This window comes from Centruroides vittatus, unplaced genomic scaffold (genome assembly GCF_030686945.1).
Source record: "Centruroides vittatus isolate TY-2023 unplaced genomic scaffold, ASM3068694v2 contig_120, whole genome shotgun sequence".
Classification (NCBI taxonomy): domain Eukaryota; kingdom Metazoa; phylum Arthropoda; class Arachnida; order Scorpiones; family Buthidae; genus Centruroides; species Centruroides vittatus.
The window spans coordinates 215,328-233,327 of NW_027120768.1; the positions used below are offsets into that span (position 1 = coordinate 215,328).

At 32.1% G+C, this 18,000-nt stretch overlaps 1 protein-coding gene across 6 annotated transcripts in view; it reads right to left on the bottom strand.

The window, feature by feature from the left end:
• Nucleotides 1–18,000, bottom strand: part of LOC136984350 (uncharacterized) — a 147,866-nt gene that overhangs the window by 16,772 nt on the left and 113,094 nt on the right. For 3 of the 6 annotated variants that reach the window (XM_067281301.1, XM_067281318.1, XM_067281311.1), the window contains 2 exons: nt 9,997–10,154; nt 8,891–9,051 (listed from right to left, as the gene is read on the bottom strand). The gene's annotated coding sequence lies outside the window, so the exon portion shown is untranslated. Of the gene's footprint in view, nt 1–5,829; nt 6,331–8,890; nt 9,052–9,996; nt 10,155–18,000 lie in introns of those variants that run through there. The other 3 variants (XM_067281342.1, XM_067281326.1, XM_067281333.1) reach the window with 3 other exon arrangements.

Here is an 18,000-nt window from a genome sequence, read left to right on the forward strand (position 1 = left end):
CTCCTCATAATAATCGCGATAATCGATTTTTTGTGTTCGATTAATGAGTCGTATATGGCAATTTACGACACTTTAATCAAGCATGGCCCGCGGATACGTCCTCTGCCACCAATAAGATTGCCGGTTAAAATATTGGCTATCCAATCAAGTTCTGCGGGGCTATTTTAAAATTTAAATTTTTTTTTTTCGCAAATCGAATTTTCGACGAATTAGATTTGAATATTCTCGACTCCGCTACGAAATGCTCAAGGCCAATGAGAGAAATGTCGTTGCCAATCGGCGATAAATATATATATTTTCTCTCTCTCTTTTCTTTCAAAATTTCGAACTCGTTAACGACATTGGTTAAGTAGATTATCGCCGGTAGATGGACTAACAAATCAGAGCTATTTATTTAAAAATTTAAATTCGCCGACGTCGCCGATTGTCCAATAACCCGTACGCATTTGAAAAATTTCGATTTGCGAAACGGCTGATTGGTTACGAGTGTAACGGAAAATTAGTCACGCCGACCAATCATCGCTATCTATTTTTAAAAATTTGAAATTACTGCTTGTAATTGGCAAACGCGTAACTACCGATGGAATTTATATACGGGCTACGCGTAACACGAAAAAACGATGTATATGGGAGTTTGGCCGCTTTTGAAATGCGTATCAATTGGCCAAATTTATAATAATCTGACATAAATATTACATATTATGACAAGCGACGTTATAAATTCGGCTAATCGGCATAGGCTATAAATAATACCTTTTATAAATTCGAATTTATGAAAGAAAGCGGGTTAACAAATGGCATTACTAAAAAGCCATTCCTACGTATTATATTTAGAAAAATCTCTATAAAGTGGAACACGTTAACAGCTAAAATGACCACCTCTTCTCCATTTTTAACATAAAAGGAAGCTATTTAAACAGCTGTAGAGATAGTAAGCTGCCATTCTGGTAATCCCTTTTGTTTAGAAATTTGACCATCTTTACATAAACAAACGCCTTTCTAATACTCGATATCGAGGCTTTGTTCAGAATAATAAAGTTCTGCAGGGAACCCCCGGAAAGCATATTCTATAATTTAGCAAAGGGAAGGGAGGAGAGAGAGAGGAAAAAAAATGGAAGAAAGATTCCTGTTCAATAACGATATTAACTCCAGAGAAGCTATACAAAATTCTGGAACAAACAACGAAGACCTAGAATACTTCGGGTCCCAACTTCTATTGTCATGGCGTCGATAGGAAACGAGCACTTTTAAGGTATTCCGGGGCAAAGATAAATGTGTATTTAAAAAAAATCCCAACACCAGGAAAAACTGGCCACACTTCTGCCCTTAATTTAAGGTCTTAAGTGCATAATAATTAAAACTAACCTGGAGGAAACTAACTCAAAAATTCGTTTTACCGCATACACCCTACTAACACCCAGGGGGTCCTCCTGTCCTTTTTATAAACACACACACGCAAAAAACGTAAGGTTGACTTTTCGAAATTAGTTTGAGCCCTAAGACAAATTTTGGTACCTCTGCAAGGAACTTGGTGAGTAATGCCTCGGAGGTCTTTCGCTCCGCTACGGATAACGCTAAAGCCTCATTAATTAGCGCTCCTCCAGCGCGTGTCTAGGCTTACTAAGTAAAATAAAAGGTGCTGCAGAATAAGAAGGATGATAGGAAGTCTCGCGGGGTTTATATGCTGCTTCCTTTTAACGAACGGGCTCCACTAATTTAAACAAATCTTGCCATTTGGGTGGAGAAGGAACTGCCTCAATGAAAGATGGTTGCCACGAAGCTGGCAAAACAAAGGAGTAGCGGAATACTAAACTGTCAATGCTACTTGACAAGTTTTTTTGTTTATCCCCGGTGTAAAAACAGAATCTGAAATGCCATCTGTTAAAGAAGAAAATCGAAAATATTTGCACGTGTTGATAAGGGACGGTTGTACAGATTTTCCCTCCTTCGGATGAAGGATGGTTCGAAACGTTTTTACTGGCACTTACACAGATGAAAATACTAAAAATCACTAATAAATACTTTAAAATTACACTTTACTGACATTTCTCTCGTGTAACACGCAATTCGCTCCAAAACTACCTATAAAACCAGTGCAATTTATCATACGGAGCTTACTTTTCTGGTACCCTAACTACTCCAAAATTAAGAATGGGATCTCTATTAACTAATTAGGAAAAAAATACGGTGAAGCTAAGAATATTGAGCAGAATTTGATAAGGTGTTGAATGATGTGAAAGGATAAGAAGATAAACAAGTAAAAAAAACCATTAAAAAAACCTGCCCACGTATTTGTTTTTAAGTTTCCCACCGAACAATGGAGAAACTGTTCTTGGAAGTTAAAAAATTAGAGATTAAATAAAACGTGAGAGTTTGGATTGTCTGCTTGGTCAAAGTGTAGAAAATCTGATCATTAATAAAAATGGAAGCAGCAGTGTGACTCGGGGTTGAGTGACACGAAATTGGTTGGCATCGACAAAAAAAGGGGGGACACATTTATGATAAAAGGGTTCTCTATATATAATTCTAAAATTATTTTTATTTTAAAATAAAGTGTGCTTCTAAATTTACTTTTTCAATCGATGTAAAGATTATACAAAGTTACAAACCAAGCCTGCTCCATTTAATCACATCTGTTAAGCCCCAGGGTTTTCATAAAAACTGTAATAACACGGAAAATTAAGTACTCCTGTTAATGAATGACGTCACATTTATATAAATCTATATTTGTATATAATTTTGTAACTAAACACTGGGGGATATAAAAATGCTTTCCGGCCCAAACAAGCAACGAACTAATTGATATAAGAGGATTAACTGAAGAAGTACCGTATAAAAAGAAACTGAACCCCATCGAGGGGACGGGGGATTTCTCGCCCCCTACTAAAAAGCCCATATAAACTGGAAACACGTCGACATGTCATCGTTAAACGGGACCGTTGCAGGGGGGCTTTTCCGGGTGTTCTAAATGGGCAACTAATTCTCGGGAGATGATAAAATTATAATTAATGCCATCACCGTTTGCTCGGTATAAAGATTATTTATATTTTAATTAATAGAGATTAAACGGGTCGTTCTCGTCGTTCGCAGTAATAGGGCAATGAATTACCGGAGTGTCTCGCTCGTCACGTGACGTGGTGCAAGAAGTATATCACATACCGTTCAATGTCATTTAGGAAATTCAGTTCTGCTATCGATTACTTGGCTCTTTTCCCATCGAGTCACGTAGTTGACGTGCGGGTCAATAATCGCCTGCACAGCTGGGGCATTTCGGCTGAGAAATGAGGTATACAGAGGGCCCGGCACTAAAACCCCCGTCGGTACCTGACGAAGTACCAGCTTTGATCTCGGTGCCGGACCTCGGAAAGTGACGGGATGCGATTCAAACTAACTCCGGGACGGTTGGAGGAAGGCAATTTTTCCAAGATTCCATTCGGGGTATGGCACGGGTCCAGCATACCACACAGAATATCACTCGTTGGATTGACTGGCATATCCAAAAACGGGGAAAAAAGGAGTATAGGAAAGTATTTCCATTGGATAACCGGCTAGTAATAAAGACGGCACGTCAGGAATGCACAGGGTATTAAACCAGCGAAATCATCCACATACCTAACGCCCGCCCCCTTTTACGACTGACCAAACCGGTTCTGCCTGTGGTGCGGGGAGTCGAAGCGAGATGAGCGGCCCGCATGACCCATTTCCGGACCGTGGGGCCACCCTTTCATCTCTCGAATAACCGGGAGCGGTGTGTTTATGTATTACCCCATCGGGTCTCCTTATAAGGTAGTTGCTACACTTAGTTTACGCTTTTCATGTCCCGCAGACTCGACACGCGCGGCTGGGCCCCACGCGCTAGCAGAGCAGAGATGATATTAAATTTTCAAAAATAAAATTACTCCGTTCTTTCTTTCTCTCTCTCTCTCTTCCCCCCGCGCAATTTTTCCGTGACAATTTTTCTCGACCCGCTCGAGTGTCTTTATGACAAAATTTCCAGTACGCATAATCACTTTCATTTCAATTTCATGCTGCACTGGATCCGTTGCCATGGTGACGCCCCCCTTAGCTGTCGGCAGTCGAGTTGTTTGAAGGGTTATTAGTGCACCGGAGAGAGAGAAAGAGAGCGAGAGCTACATAATTGTGTACAGAGATTCGCTTTGCTTTGCTGTCCCCTCGGCTCCGGGCTCGAGGGCTAATTGGAAAGCGGCCCCGGTGCCAGAAAGTGCGGCACCGGGGGGCGGCGGGGCGATGCTTTTTTCGGGAAGGACGGACAGACGGTCCGCGGTAATTTGCTCAAACGAATTAAATAACCTATTAGGGTCACCAGGGATGCGCATACTTCGCCGGATACACAGAGAGGGTCGTTGACCCTAAGCCCATCTTGGCCGCTTGTGCAATATTGACGGAGGAACTCCTATCTCGTATCTCACGCGATCACCCCGGGGAGGAGGGGGGAACCGAACAAGTGCACTACCTTATCGCCAAAAATCCCTGAGACAAAAGCGCTGCTCGCACAGCACTCTGTGCGACCAGAAATTGCTCGCTCCTGTACAGAAAGGAGCCCCATTTTGGCACTTTTCCAAAACGGGACTTGGCAATTTGCCAATTCCTTTTGCGTTTAACATTGCGTCCCTCTTCGAAAAGGAGTCGATCGGATATCTGACGCGTTACAACACAAGGGGGGGAATACGTGAGAACGTAGAAAGTCGTTAGAGCTAGCTAGCTCTTTCGATACTCTTCCCCGATACTCGATCGAATGACACACTTTTCTCCACCCAAAAGCTTTTGCTAGATTTCCCGCCTTTCCGTGCCACATGTTCACTTCCTCTGATTAAAACTGCAAACGTTCCCAATCCTCAATCTGGCGAAACGGTGATCTCGACGTCGCTATCAGGGTTGCAGAAACTTCTAAAATTCTTCCTAAAAATATCTCAAAGAGCCAGAGTCCCCCCTTTTTTGCTGATAAAAAAAACTTCGCTCGGAAAATTGACTTCTGGGAGAGATAATGAAAGATAGAGAACTTTTTCATTCTTTTTTTTCCTTCCCTCCATGAGCTACGATTTCTAACTTCTGACAGGAAAGAAAAAGAAACCCATCAGACTTTAATCACTTCCAACACCACATACACACGAGATTAAAAACAATCTAAAAAGAGATCGTCTCTTCCATCCATCCCATTTTACCCCTTATCGCTCAACCTCTACCTTCTAGGGGCATAAATATCATCTCGAAGAGGATTACTAAACTTCATTTACTCCTGAAAACCGATCTGAGATTGGCACACGCTCTAAACTCTCGTAAACACCCCGGCGAAGAATGACAAAACCGCAAAATCTAAACATAGGAAACAAAACACATTCAACAAGTTAAAAACCTAGTGAGACGACATACCCGTTTAAGCCTCTACTGGTTGTCCCAAATTTGATATTACAGATCTACCCAAATGCACTTTAAAAAATATATAAATAAAATTAAAAAAAAGCCACACTCCGCAAGCTCCGCTTACCCCCCCCCCTTTTATATCCTTTATTGAACGAGATACATTAAGGGCAGCATAAAAATATATATTGACGGATAATCCCGGCAGGAAAACCCTTACGGATGGGGATGTTTACAAAAATCCCCCCCGAAATTCTCGAGCATTGCATATGATGGATAAAGAACAATAGACAAGTTCGCACGTTGCAGACTTCACCCCGAGAGGTGAAGCTGGCTGGTGGGGGGAGTTCAAGACACGCGAGTTAAGGGGGTGGAAGGGTCGTAAAGCACAAACATACACAAGAAAATTTATAAGAGAAAAAACTCATTTTCCAGAAATAACAGACTCACCTACTTGGTATCCATCCTCACATCTATACGTGTAGGCGATATTTTTGAACGGAGAGAGGAAAAATAGCGGATGGCAGGCACAGAAACTTTGCAGGTATCCCCAAACAGATAAGACAGAACACACTCTAAGCCAGAACTCGCTTGTTTGTTCAACAAAAGCGGGGAATGCGAACGGCAGAGCTAAAACCGGCCGAGCCCATTGTAGAAAGGTGGTGGTGTGCTTCTATATGTGGAATGTGCCATTCGTCACGGCGAGGGTAGGCCGGGAGGAGGGAGACGGGCACATCCGCTCCATCGACCCGACGAGAGAACGAGATTAAATGTCCGAAGGGGAGAGAGGCAATTCGAATCGGAAACGTCATCTCCTCCGTTTTACCCCTTCCCGATCGATGCCAGATGTGACGTGTTATCCTACAGAAAATCCATCATCTTTATTTAAACGGAGGCTGTGACGTCATTAATCTGATCTGGCATAAAGTTTTTCCCGCCGTACAGAACGAATATTAAAAGTCTAAATTGGACTTTTCCGTGTTTCAGCGTGTTAAAAAACGTATACATATATATATGTATATGGTAATATATGTGCGTACGGAATTCATTTTTTCATTTTTCCCTTGTTGTAGCGTGCGCTTGTGAATTACGAAGACGTTATAATTGGGAAAACGAAAGTTATTTCGTTTCTCCATCCGAACACCTAACGGAAAGTCACTTAAAGTTCATTAACAAAACAAAACAAAAAAAAAAATCGAGTGTAGAGATGCAACACGATAATTAGTTCATTTTTCAATCGACAGATGGCAGCATTTTAAATCAATTTCACGAGAGAGGTCGTGGATTTTTCGCAAAATATTTTGACACGTCGCCGCAACGTAATAACGTAAAAGGGAGCAGGGAGGGAAGGAAATATCATCTATAAGACATCAAGTACAATGCGAGAAAGAATGAGAAAAATCGTTAACGGGTGGGACACATTATTTTCATGAAAATTCAACACGATGCGAGATCGTTATGGCACACTTCTCTCCCCCACCCTGGTTAATGTAGAGCAATTTAGAGCGTTGTTTCGCGATTTTCTCCCCTCGCTTCTTTTCATCTCGAGCAGCCAGAAATTTATATGAAAAATCGCAGGCAACGCACTAGCAGTCGGGCGGTTTTAGGAAACAGTGATTTAGAAGACCCCCACAAAGCTAACAAAAGGGCTTTTTCTTGATCAATATTCAGTTACTTGGGTTTAGAACCTCCTGCCAGGAGGGTGCAGCGAGAGTTTCCGGTGTGTACTGATTAAGGGGAGATGTGCACAAGCAGAAATTTAATACTCGCTTCGTCCTACCGATCGGAATTCGAGTACGGAGACGGAAAAGCGCGCAGGTGGTCCAAATTCGAGCGCAAATACGCAATTTTTCCCCAGAGGGAGAGGAAGATACCAACTTTCTCCTGTTATGGCTCGAAAATTCTCAAATACTGGAAGAATATTCAACTTTAACATTGGAATTTTTCTAAGTTTAAGGGACGTTTAAAGACGGCGGATATATTAAAAAAAAAAAAAAAAAAGGCCAGCTCGGTTGTGAAGGGATGAAAAAGGTCAAAGCAGCTACCCACCCTCAGTGGAGAGCGAGAATTAAGAAAAGCCTGTTAGCTCGTCAATAGGGAATTTTTTATTATTAATGTCTAGTCTAGGTGGGAGATGCGGGGAACGAAGGAAGAAGAAGAAAAGAGAGTAGTAGTTTTAGAAAAGACTGCTGCACGATCTACGAAAAAAGTGGATATATTTTGTTTTTTTCACCCGCTGGTTCGCTCGCTCCCCTCTTAGGATTTTTTGGTGAATTAAGGATCTGGCTCGAAAGTAGCAGCTGCCGATCCTAGCCCAACTAGGCAGGTGAAAAAGCAGAGACCTGAGGCGGTCCGTGCGGGGGGAAGAAAAGAAGAAAAGTGTATAGTCTGCACAAAAGCCAGGGAAAATACATACACACATACATATATATATAGTTAAATACAGAATAAACAATATATATATTAAACATAATTAAAATCCTAAGAAAACAGGTTAGTTATCTGTACCTAAATGAAGCTTTAGTTTTTTAGAAGAAAAAAAGAAAAAAAAGCGTTAAAGTACTCGAAAAGCGTTCCCCTCCGGGCAAAGAGGAGGGAACACCAGTTGCCAAGACAACGGGTGGGTCAAAACGAGTTGCTAGGGGAAGAAGGAAGTGGCAGAAGGAGAAGGGGAACAGAATAACATCGAACAACATGTTGTTCCAACATGGTGAGTGGGTGAATACTAAGCTTGCAAGTCTCTGGCCGGAATGGAGGTCGAAACAGAAAACAACGCACGCCTGATAGGAGTATAATACATATAATAAAATAAATTTAACTAGACCACGAACTCGATTTTATTAACAAACGCGTGACACGTAAAAAAAGGGGAGGGTATAAAAAAGAAAAAAAGTGTAATTCGATCGCATTAAAACACCCAAGAGGAGCGAAAACTTTAAACGTTTTCATTTATCCTGCATATCGTTCAGTCACGCCTGGAAACGTGGAACAGAATAGTGGGTGTGGTTACACATCTACCCCCGCCTACGGCAAAGCTGCTCCCGTGCTGATTGGACAATGCAGCTTACTATTGTTAGACCGCCTAGTGGGTGTGACTGTAAACCAGAAACAAGCAAAGGAAAAAGAAAACAAAAAAAAAAGAAAAAAACAAGCAAACAATCATTTTTGTTTTGTTCAGACAATGAGTAAAATTCCCTTTCAATAATAGTTAATACAGGTAGAGGCGTTTGATTAATCAAAATATTAAAAAAAAAAGAAGGTTGAAAGTAATTATTAAACATTTAAGAACTTTGTGGTGTGTGTAGGTTATTATGTGACCTTGGGCTGTATTAAAATCTGTAATCTTAAACACAGAGCAATTTTAGTTTTATTGTTGTTTAAGCTCCTTGTGCTGCTCCCTCCAATTCAAATATGTTGCATTTAGGAATTTCCTATGGTCAGTTTGAACAATGAGTTTGAATGGGAGGAGGAGGTGGTTGAAAAAAATAAAAAGAAAAAAGTTTGCACCTACCACAGACACTTGTTCTGTTTTGATATATTCTGCCTTTTTTTTTCAGAGCTTCAATACCATTGGATCAATATGCAGATGTGTCAGTAACTGGTTTATTGCATGTGGTCTGCTAAGCTGTTTATTCAATTTTAATCAATTGCTTTCTGTATGCTTTCATCACTCTGAAAATAATGAAAAGAGGGGAGAGGAAAAGAAAGTAAAATTAATTTCAATAATAGAAAAAAAGTTCTGAATAGGTGTTTTTTTTTTGTTAAAGATTTTATCTTAAATTCTAAAATGTTTAAATATCTTATTGAACTTTGACTGATTAAAGTTCAACAGAGTCTGAACTTGTTTAACATAATATATATTTTAAAAAACTTTAAAATAATCATTTATTATATTACTATATAAATGTACAGTACTGTACAACAGTATATATAATTTATAAATCCATAAAGTATCACTGTCAATACAGAAATTATTAATCTTTAATCAGAGTTACTAATTTATATCACCTGTATCACTCCTAATCTGAAACAATCTAATTTCTGAAATGGTTCTCCAATTTATCATGTAAATTGGGTACAAAGATTGCATTTAAAGCGTATTTCACGGTGTTTAATTCTCTCTTTCGGTAAACTCAAACAAAATCTAATTTTCGAAAGAAAAAAATAAAATAAAATTTGAAGAGAAATTGAGCAACCTACATAACTTCCGAAACATTTTTTCTCTCTTCATTTGAGTTACTAATTGGAGATTGTTGACCGTTAAATAATATATTTTAAATTTGTAAATTTTTAATTCGCCACACCCCATCTTGACCCATTATCCCAAATTCAACTTCGATATTTTTAAAATTTCTTTCTTCTAATTTGGAATTTATGAAGTTCACCCCTTGTATCTAATACTATCTTTAACTTTCGGTCATCGATAAATTTCTTAAAAGAAAAAAAAAAGCAAAAGTGTAGTTCCGAAAAAACGTTAACAGTAATAAATACATGTGGAAATAACTTTTTTCTTTTTTGCTTAATGTTTGTTAATGCTCATTGAGCGAGAGGAATTTCATTTGATCACAATAACCGAGAGACATTTTCAATATTATATTAATAAAATAAATTACTTACAGAGTTATGTCGGCATAAGGTTGATTCTGAGATATGATTTCTCTCTCTCTCTCCGTGTGTGTGTGTGTGTGTGTGTGTGTGTGTGTGTGTATGTATTCCAATATTACTGATGGCAATATCAAGAAAAAAATCTAATTCTGTCTGGATGTGGAGTATGTCTGCAAATGGGAGGAGGAAAAAAAATAAAGTAAAAATAAAATAAGAAAATGATAACAAAACTCTATTAATTACTTTATTTCCGCTTATATATATATGTGTGTAATTTTTTTGTATTATATTAAGAAATTATGATATTAAGTAATTCTATAACTTGCCAAACTTAATTTATAGTTATTTAATAAGTTCTCCTAAGTTAAGAATAGAAGAAAAAAGAAACTAAGTAACATTTTCTGTTATTAAATTTGATTTTTTTCCCCCCCCATTTAGTATACCAGATAATGTTCAAAATTTACAGAATTGGATTAGCAAACAGAATGTAATTTATTTCTAGTTAGATAAAAATGATATATCTTTGATTAAAAGAGAGAATAATAATAATAATAATAATAATAATAATTCATATCTTTTCTTATTAATATGAAATTGAAGAAATCAAAAATAGATTTTAGATTAATCAAAAAAGAATTCTTTCAGTAGAAAAGTTTTATAAAATATCAACAAAAATATATATATATATATGTGTGTGTGTGTAATTTAATGTTCCTCTTTAAAAAAAAATATAACAATAATTGCTAAATCAATATTGTTAAATAATGAAAAAGTATTTCATTTTTTATGCACAAAAAAGTGCACACACACATTTATACATATTTGAAACTGTAGCATATTTCATTAAACATATTCTATTAAATTTATTTTATAATGGATTCAAATTTTAAAATCGATATATAAAATGGAAATTATGTTTATTCCGCACCAAAAATAGTTACACAGAAAATAATGCAGGATTATCTATTCAATTAAAAGATAATAGAAACTTGTAACTTCGCTTATGTAATTCTCTCGCCTAAAAATGCTACGTGTATAAAAATTGTTTTTTCAAAATACTTTAATGCCAGTGTCATATTATTTTCTAACAAAATGTCTTCTCTTTCGTACGGTAAACATTGATGAGTTAGCATTCAATGATGGAGCTAAACAAAAAGAAAACAAAGTCTTCTGATCTTGACCTAAAGGTTAATCTTATTCAATGCCATTTTAAATTCTTTTTTTTTTCTTAAAAATGATAATAAAAGTGAGTTTTAAGTATACAAAAGCACTACTATTCAAATTTTACATGTGATTTGGATAGAGTTATTACACAGAAAATAATACAAGATTAACTACTTGATAAAACAAAATAATAGAAATTTGCAAGTTTTCTTCTGTAATTCCCTTGCTGCACGCATAAAAATTATGATTTTTTGATTAATTTAATGTTAATGGCATACCATTTTCTAACGAAAACTCTTCTCTTCTTTACAGTAAACATTGACAAGTTGTCTTTTAATAACAGGGTTAATAAAAAGAAAAAAAACTCTTCTGACCTTGACCCGAGAGTTCATTTTATTTCCCAACAATTTAAATTCTTCTTAAAAAATTGTAATGAAAATTAATTTTTAATGTATAAAAATATCACTGCTTAAAAACAATTAATTATTATTTGAATAAACGAAATGTTGGTTTTTTTCATCATTAAAAAAATACAATTTGAATTTAAATATGCAATACTTGTGCATCTTTGATATTTATTATATTTTTTTACGAACAAATAAGAGAAAGTCTATGGGAGAACTTGGTAGCAGATTTACTTACAGAACAAAGCAATTAAAAAAGCTAACTTTATTGGTTTAATGAAGGAGGAGGAGGAAAAAAATTAACTCAAAATAACAAGTAACGAAGCAGTCGTAAATAAAATTCAAAATATATTTTCCATTTTATGAAATTTTTCAAAATCAACACATGTTTGCTATAAAAATTTCCAAGTAAAAATACATATACATAAATATTCATAAAATTAATTGCAGAGCCATTTTTTGTATGCGCGAGAGATGAAATTTAATTCCAATAATTAAAACTTAAAAACTGTATTTTCGGAACTTGGAGAGGGAAAGAAAGAAAAATAATTTCACTCTCTTCATTTTTAATTAAATATTAAAGACAATTTTAATACTAAGCTAATTAACATAAAATAAAATTTACATATTGATTGTTCAAATTTATATTAAATTTGCCATCTGTTGTTGTGAAAAATAAACATGACGACACACGGAAGAATTTTCTAAATATTCGGAACAAAAATTTTACGGCATAGTTTCAAGTATTAAGCGTATAAGTGTGTACGGATTGGCGCGTAATTAAAATAACCAAATTGTTTCTGTTTTCAAGCAAAACAAATATTTTCTTCTATTATTGTTTTAAAAACTTTTACAAAAATTTCTCTCGTACTGCACAGAAAAGAATATTAAATTTTATATTTGTATATAAGAAATTTTTTCTCAAAATTAACTTTTTTTTAAAATTTCCCTTAAGAAAAATCACCCTATTAAGAAGAAGAAGGGAAAAGAAAATAATAATAAAACATAAGCTCCTCACACTTTATTAAAAACAAAACATACTTACGTAACTTGCTACGTTTAGGTAACAATGATAATTTTCAATTAAAATTTCAATTTTTAAAAATCAATTCGATTCAGTTCCTTTTATATATACACAAAAGGAACTGACTTAAATTGATTTTTGAATGTACATTTATATATTCAAAAATTATAGAATGAGATTTTTATAGTTAAACAAACACTTCTTATCACGTTTTCTCATCTTTTATCTCTGTCGTTATTCTCTAAACATACAAAAAAATTTTTTTAATATTAATTAAAAGTATGCAAATTTATAAGTTTTGCGTGTATAATCGAGGGAGGAGAGCACAATAAACATTCATTTAATTATAAAAATCATTTGGTACAATCGAAAATCATATTTACTTTTAATTATGAAACAGATTAATTATGTATACAATCAATTTAGGTTCAATTAACGAAATAACTTTTTAATAAAAAAAAATATATATATATATATTTAATGTATATTTACCTTTAAAAATGTATTAGAAATAAATTATTTTGTTAACTCGACTCCCACACAGCATTTCGAATATCACTCCAATTGTTAAGTGATTTTATGTATTAATGTCTGAAATATGAAAATGTTCCAAAGGTTTACAGAAAAATAAACAAAATAGTTTTGTCTGAAGTAAAGATAAATATTTAAACGTAACAGAATTTACAATTTTAGTGATTAAATTTATAAAATATAATAATAATATTATTTATATCATAAAACCAAACAATTCTTCCTATTCTTCTGCTGTCGTGATTTTAAAGTGGATAAAAATATAATTTAACCATAGAGATATCATCTGAGAGACGAAACAGATATAAAGTATTGTTTTAAGAAAATTATTATTAATTTTTAAAATTTTACAATGATGATAACTTTTTCTAGGTCACTCATTATTTAGGTTAATAAAATCTTTTAACACTCCTATATAATACTACAAGAGAAAATAGAATTAAGTAATACTTTAACATTATTTTATTTATTTATTTATTTTATAAATTTACTTGAAATTTCTTCTCCCTTCCTTTTAAAATATAGAAAAACATTTCATAACCAAAACATGCCTATAAAATATTATAAAAACAACTCATAAATAGAAAATAAACAGGTGAATTTATATATTCCTCCTGCACAATATATTTATTGAATGCAACACACTCCGACAGAATAAAGTAAATAAACAGGAAGGATGTTTAAACAAATATAATAATTTCATTAATACGGATTCTAAAGAGTTTAAATTTTGTTCTACGATAAAATATTTACATTTGCAGATTTATTTTAATTATAAAATCAGCTCTATATTATTAACAACGTGTTTATCTCGGTTAATGCGATTATCTTAATGATAATATTTACACGTTAATTCATCTAAGCTCGTTTTTAATTATAATTATACCGATTAAAAATATAAATATTGGGTAAATTAGACTTAATGATAAAATTCATAATGTAAGCTTATAAAAGTTGCGCACGATAAAATTACGGCAATGCAGATTAAAATTAGAAAAAATTTCTTTTATCAGATAAGATACAGCAAAACAGAAAAGAGAAAGAAACAAAGAAGAGATTTGTACTTATTTATCTTTTAAATATTTTTATTTTCTTAAAAAAAAAGATAAACAATTTTTCTTTATTTTTAAATTCTATGAAAGTATTGTCTTCCAATCTTTGCATTCTTTCCTACTTCCAATTATTATGAATTTTGCAATGTGTTTACATTATAATTCACACTCCTCTAATTTTAAAAATATATTTTTCTGAATTGCAATCATTAAATGAGATAAGATTGGATTAAAATTCTCTCTCTTTACTTTCAATAATGACAGAAGAGAAATTTTTTCCCCCTTCCCTCTTTGTATTTTGCAAGTTCAATAATTTGATATTTCAAATGTAAAATTAATGAGGGTCTCGAGGCATTATTTGCATTGTAGAGGTATTTTTAATTGTTCCAAGAAAGCGAAATTTAAATTATAATACTAAATATGAATAGCAATAAGTTTTAATTATTGTAATTTTTAATTGTTTGATTTAATCATTGAATGGAATTTGTTTAAACAATGCAATAAATTAAAATGATTGAAGAGAAACAAAATGCAGTTAAACCTTTTAATTTATATATGACTCTTCAAAATTGCTATTTCCTTTCAGAAATTTAAGACTTTTTACAGATATAAGATAGTATGCTTTGTATATACATAGTAAATACAACTAACCTGATTATTTCAAATACCAAAGAAACATCCAGATTCTTTATCAGGCTATATGCTAAATAATCACTAAGCAATTGGCAGGAGGTAGGCCACCAAGCTGCCATCTCTTGTTAAATATAATAATTATAAATTAATTAATTAATTTAATTTTAGAATAAGGATAAGATGGCAGCTTGGCAACATGCCTCCTGCCAAATTGCTTAGTAATTATTTAATCTTATAGTCTGATAAAGAATCTGACTGTTTGTTTAATGTAATTCTTTATAAAAAGAATGAATATATATATATATATTCATTGTACTGTACTTTCAACTACACTTTAAGCTTACACTCAATTTTACTGGATCTTGTGGGTTTTTAATCCACTATTTTTTGTAAAATATAAAATTACAACCCAAGAAATTCAATGAAATTTGGTTTATCCAGCAGCAAATATCAATTAAAGTTTGAGTCTGCTAAACTTTTATTGATTTGAGATCATTTAATAATAATAATAAATCTTAATGTACTTGTATATTATAAAATGTTAATAGTAAACAATTGAGGTTACTATTAATTTCAAGGGTTTGAAGTACATATAGCTAGTTTCTGGAATTTTAAAATACTTATATAATAAAAAACTATAAAGTAATCTAAGTAATAGCCTGAATGTTTAACTCAGATTGTTACGTAGACCACAGAACAATCAGCACTATCATTTACGACCCTAATCTGAACACATTTAGGCTTCTATATTGCTTATTTGTGAAACTTTCTCAGTTTATACTGCTAAGAAAATTGCACAAAAATAAAAACAGTCTACACATTTAAATATAAAAGCTGATAATTATAATTATTACCAAAAGACAAACTAAGCAATTATCCAATTCTTTAATCCTGAACATAATATAAATCCTTTCTCAAAGTACTCTTGTAAAATATAAAAATACATATTATGTGATGAATAAACCAAAGCCACTCTTTCCAGTTTTAGCAATTGGTTTTATTTTTAATAATAATAAAAAAAAATCACTTAATTAACCTCATCATAACAAATTAATAAAATACAATGCTGTTATAATATAGTAAAAAGTTTACAAGTACTTTTTAACATTAAAATCTATTATTTCTATGTAGTAAAAAGGTAAAAAATAATTTAGCATAAGAAATAAATTAATAATAAATAAGCACAAATTCTAATCCCGAGAAATCAGAGATTCAAGATTAAAATAAACATAAAATTTGTGCAATAGATTCTGCTTTATTACTGACAGATATTGTATATTGTTTGCAATATAATCATAAAAGTCCATTGTATAACCTTAATAAAATGCTTCTCTACTGCCGATAAAAATCTTAATTTTTACACAAAAATACATTTAATTTTCTAGAAAGCTTTTTATAAATGTTATGTTCGTATTTTTAAACTGCAAAATCCATAATTTGTACAGTCTAAAGCTTTGCATATTATTATTATTATTATTATATAATTTTTGTGTCATGTTCACAAAATCTGAAACAATGTAACAACAAATATACAATTAAAAAAAAAAAACAACAAGCAAAAGCAAATCTATCATGAGAACAAAATTGATTTCTTACTGAAAATTGCAGTTGACCGAATCCATTCTTGAAATTTAATTTGAAAGGGAATCTGAAGATGATTTGTTATTCAAAAATATTTTTTCTAGTAAAATAAATTGTATTTTTTTTCTTCTTCTTTTTTTTTTTATTAAAATATAAAAATTTATTTTAAAAAAAGTTATTTAGAAAAAATCAAAAGAAACAACAAAATCTATTTATTTTCTAAATTATATATATATATATATATATAAATTTAATTTTAGGATAGCGACCTTCGCGTAAGTAATTATGAAAACATTTCTATATTCTTCAATACTTTCTCCTTTGATTTTAATATTTATTTGTGATAAAATATTTTAAATTTGACAATAAAATTCATACAATGAATGATATAACAAAATAACTATGCATTTCAACTTAAAGAAAATTCCTTATTTTCCAGTACTTTGAAATGGATTTTTAATCATTTGTATTTCTATAGAAATTGCATTATCGGATGTACTCGCGTAAGTACACCTTTCACATTTTCTCTCTTCTTTCAATTTTTAATTAAAGTACATTTTTAGAATCCATAAGATTTCATAAAAATTCATACAATCAAGTTTAACAAATAATCCATTAATTTATATTTTAATAATAAATTAGTTTATCATACAAATTTAATGAATTCAAAATAAAGATCAACAACCCTTATGAAGCTTCTTGTGTATTTATAATTTACGACCTACCAAATAGGAATTTCTAAATTCATCGACTTATTGTATAAACAATTTCTTTCTTTCTTGTTTTTCTTTTTTTCTCCTCCTTCTTAAGAAAGGTTCATTTTAATAGAAAATGCATTAATCTCATTTTCCGAATCTTATTATTATCAATTCCTAATATTTTATTCTCTGTTTTCTATCAAGTCTCTTGAAATAAGGTCATTTAAATATCTTTATTTTTGTTTTACTTCTTACAAATCAATTATTTTAATTAAAATATACAACTAAGTAACTTTAAAATTCAATTTTGTTAGTTATACAACAACAACAACAATAATAATAATAATAATAATAATAATAATAATAAACTTTTTAAATATAAAATAAATAATAAATATGGTTAGCAAGTTATTATAAATGAATATATATTTGTTATCATTACTTGTATGGTGGATATAAGTAATTTTTATATTATGTTTCTGTTTGGACATATGTAGGTCAGATAGAAATATTGTCGTGTAGGTTATAATAAGTTTTTCTAAACAAAAACATATGGAAATATAACATTATTAATTATAATAAATTCTCATTTACATAATAATAATGAAATTTTAAAAAAAGTACAACAATATATGTGATTGGGTAATTAAACTATTTGACTTTTGTTCTTAACTGTGCTTATCGTAAACATTGTAATTGAATACTTCAGATTTAGTACTTGCTACAGATAAAGTATATCTTTTAATTTTTGCATTAACTCTATTAATTAAAATTGTTAATAAATCAATAGAAAGCTCTGTACTGTTTAAATTAACACAGAGTTTTAACAAACTAAACTCTAAAATTAAATTCCTCACCCTGGTAATTACTAAACATTTATAAATTCGGTAATTATTAATAATTATTAATTCAATTTAAAACAAAAGCTT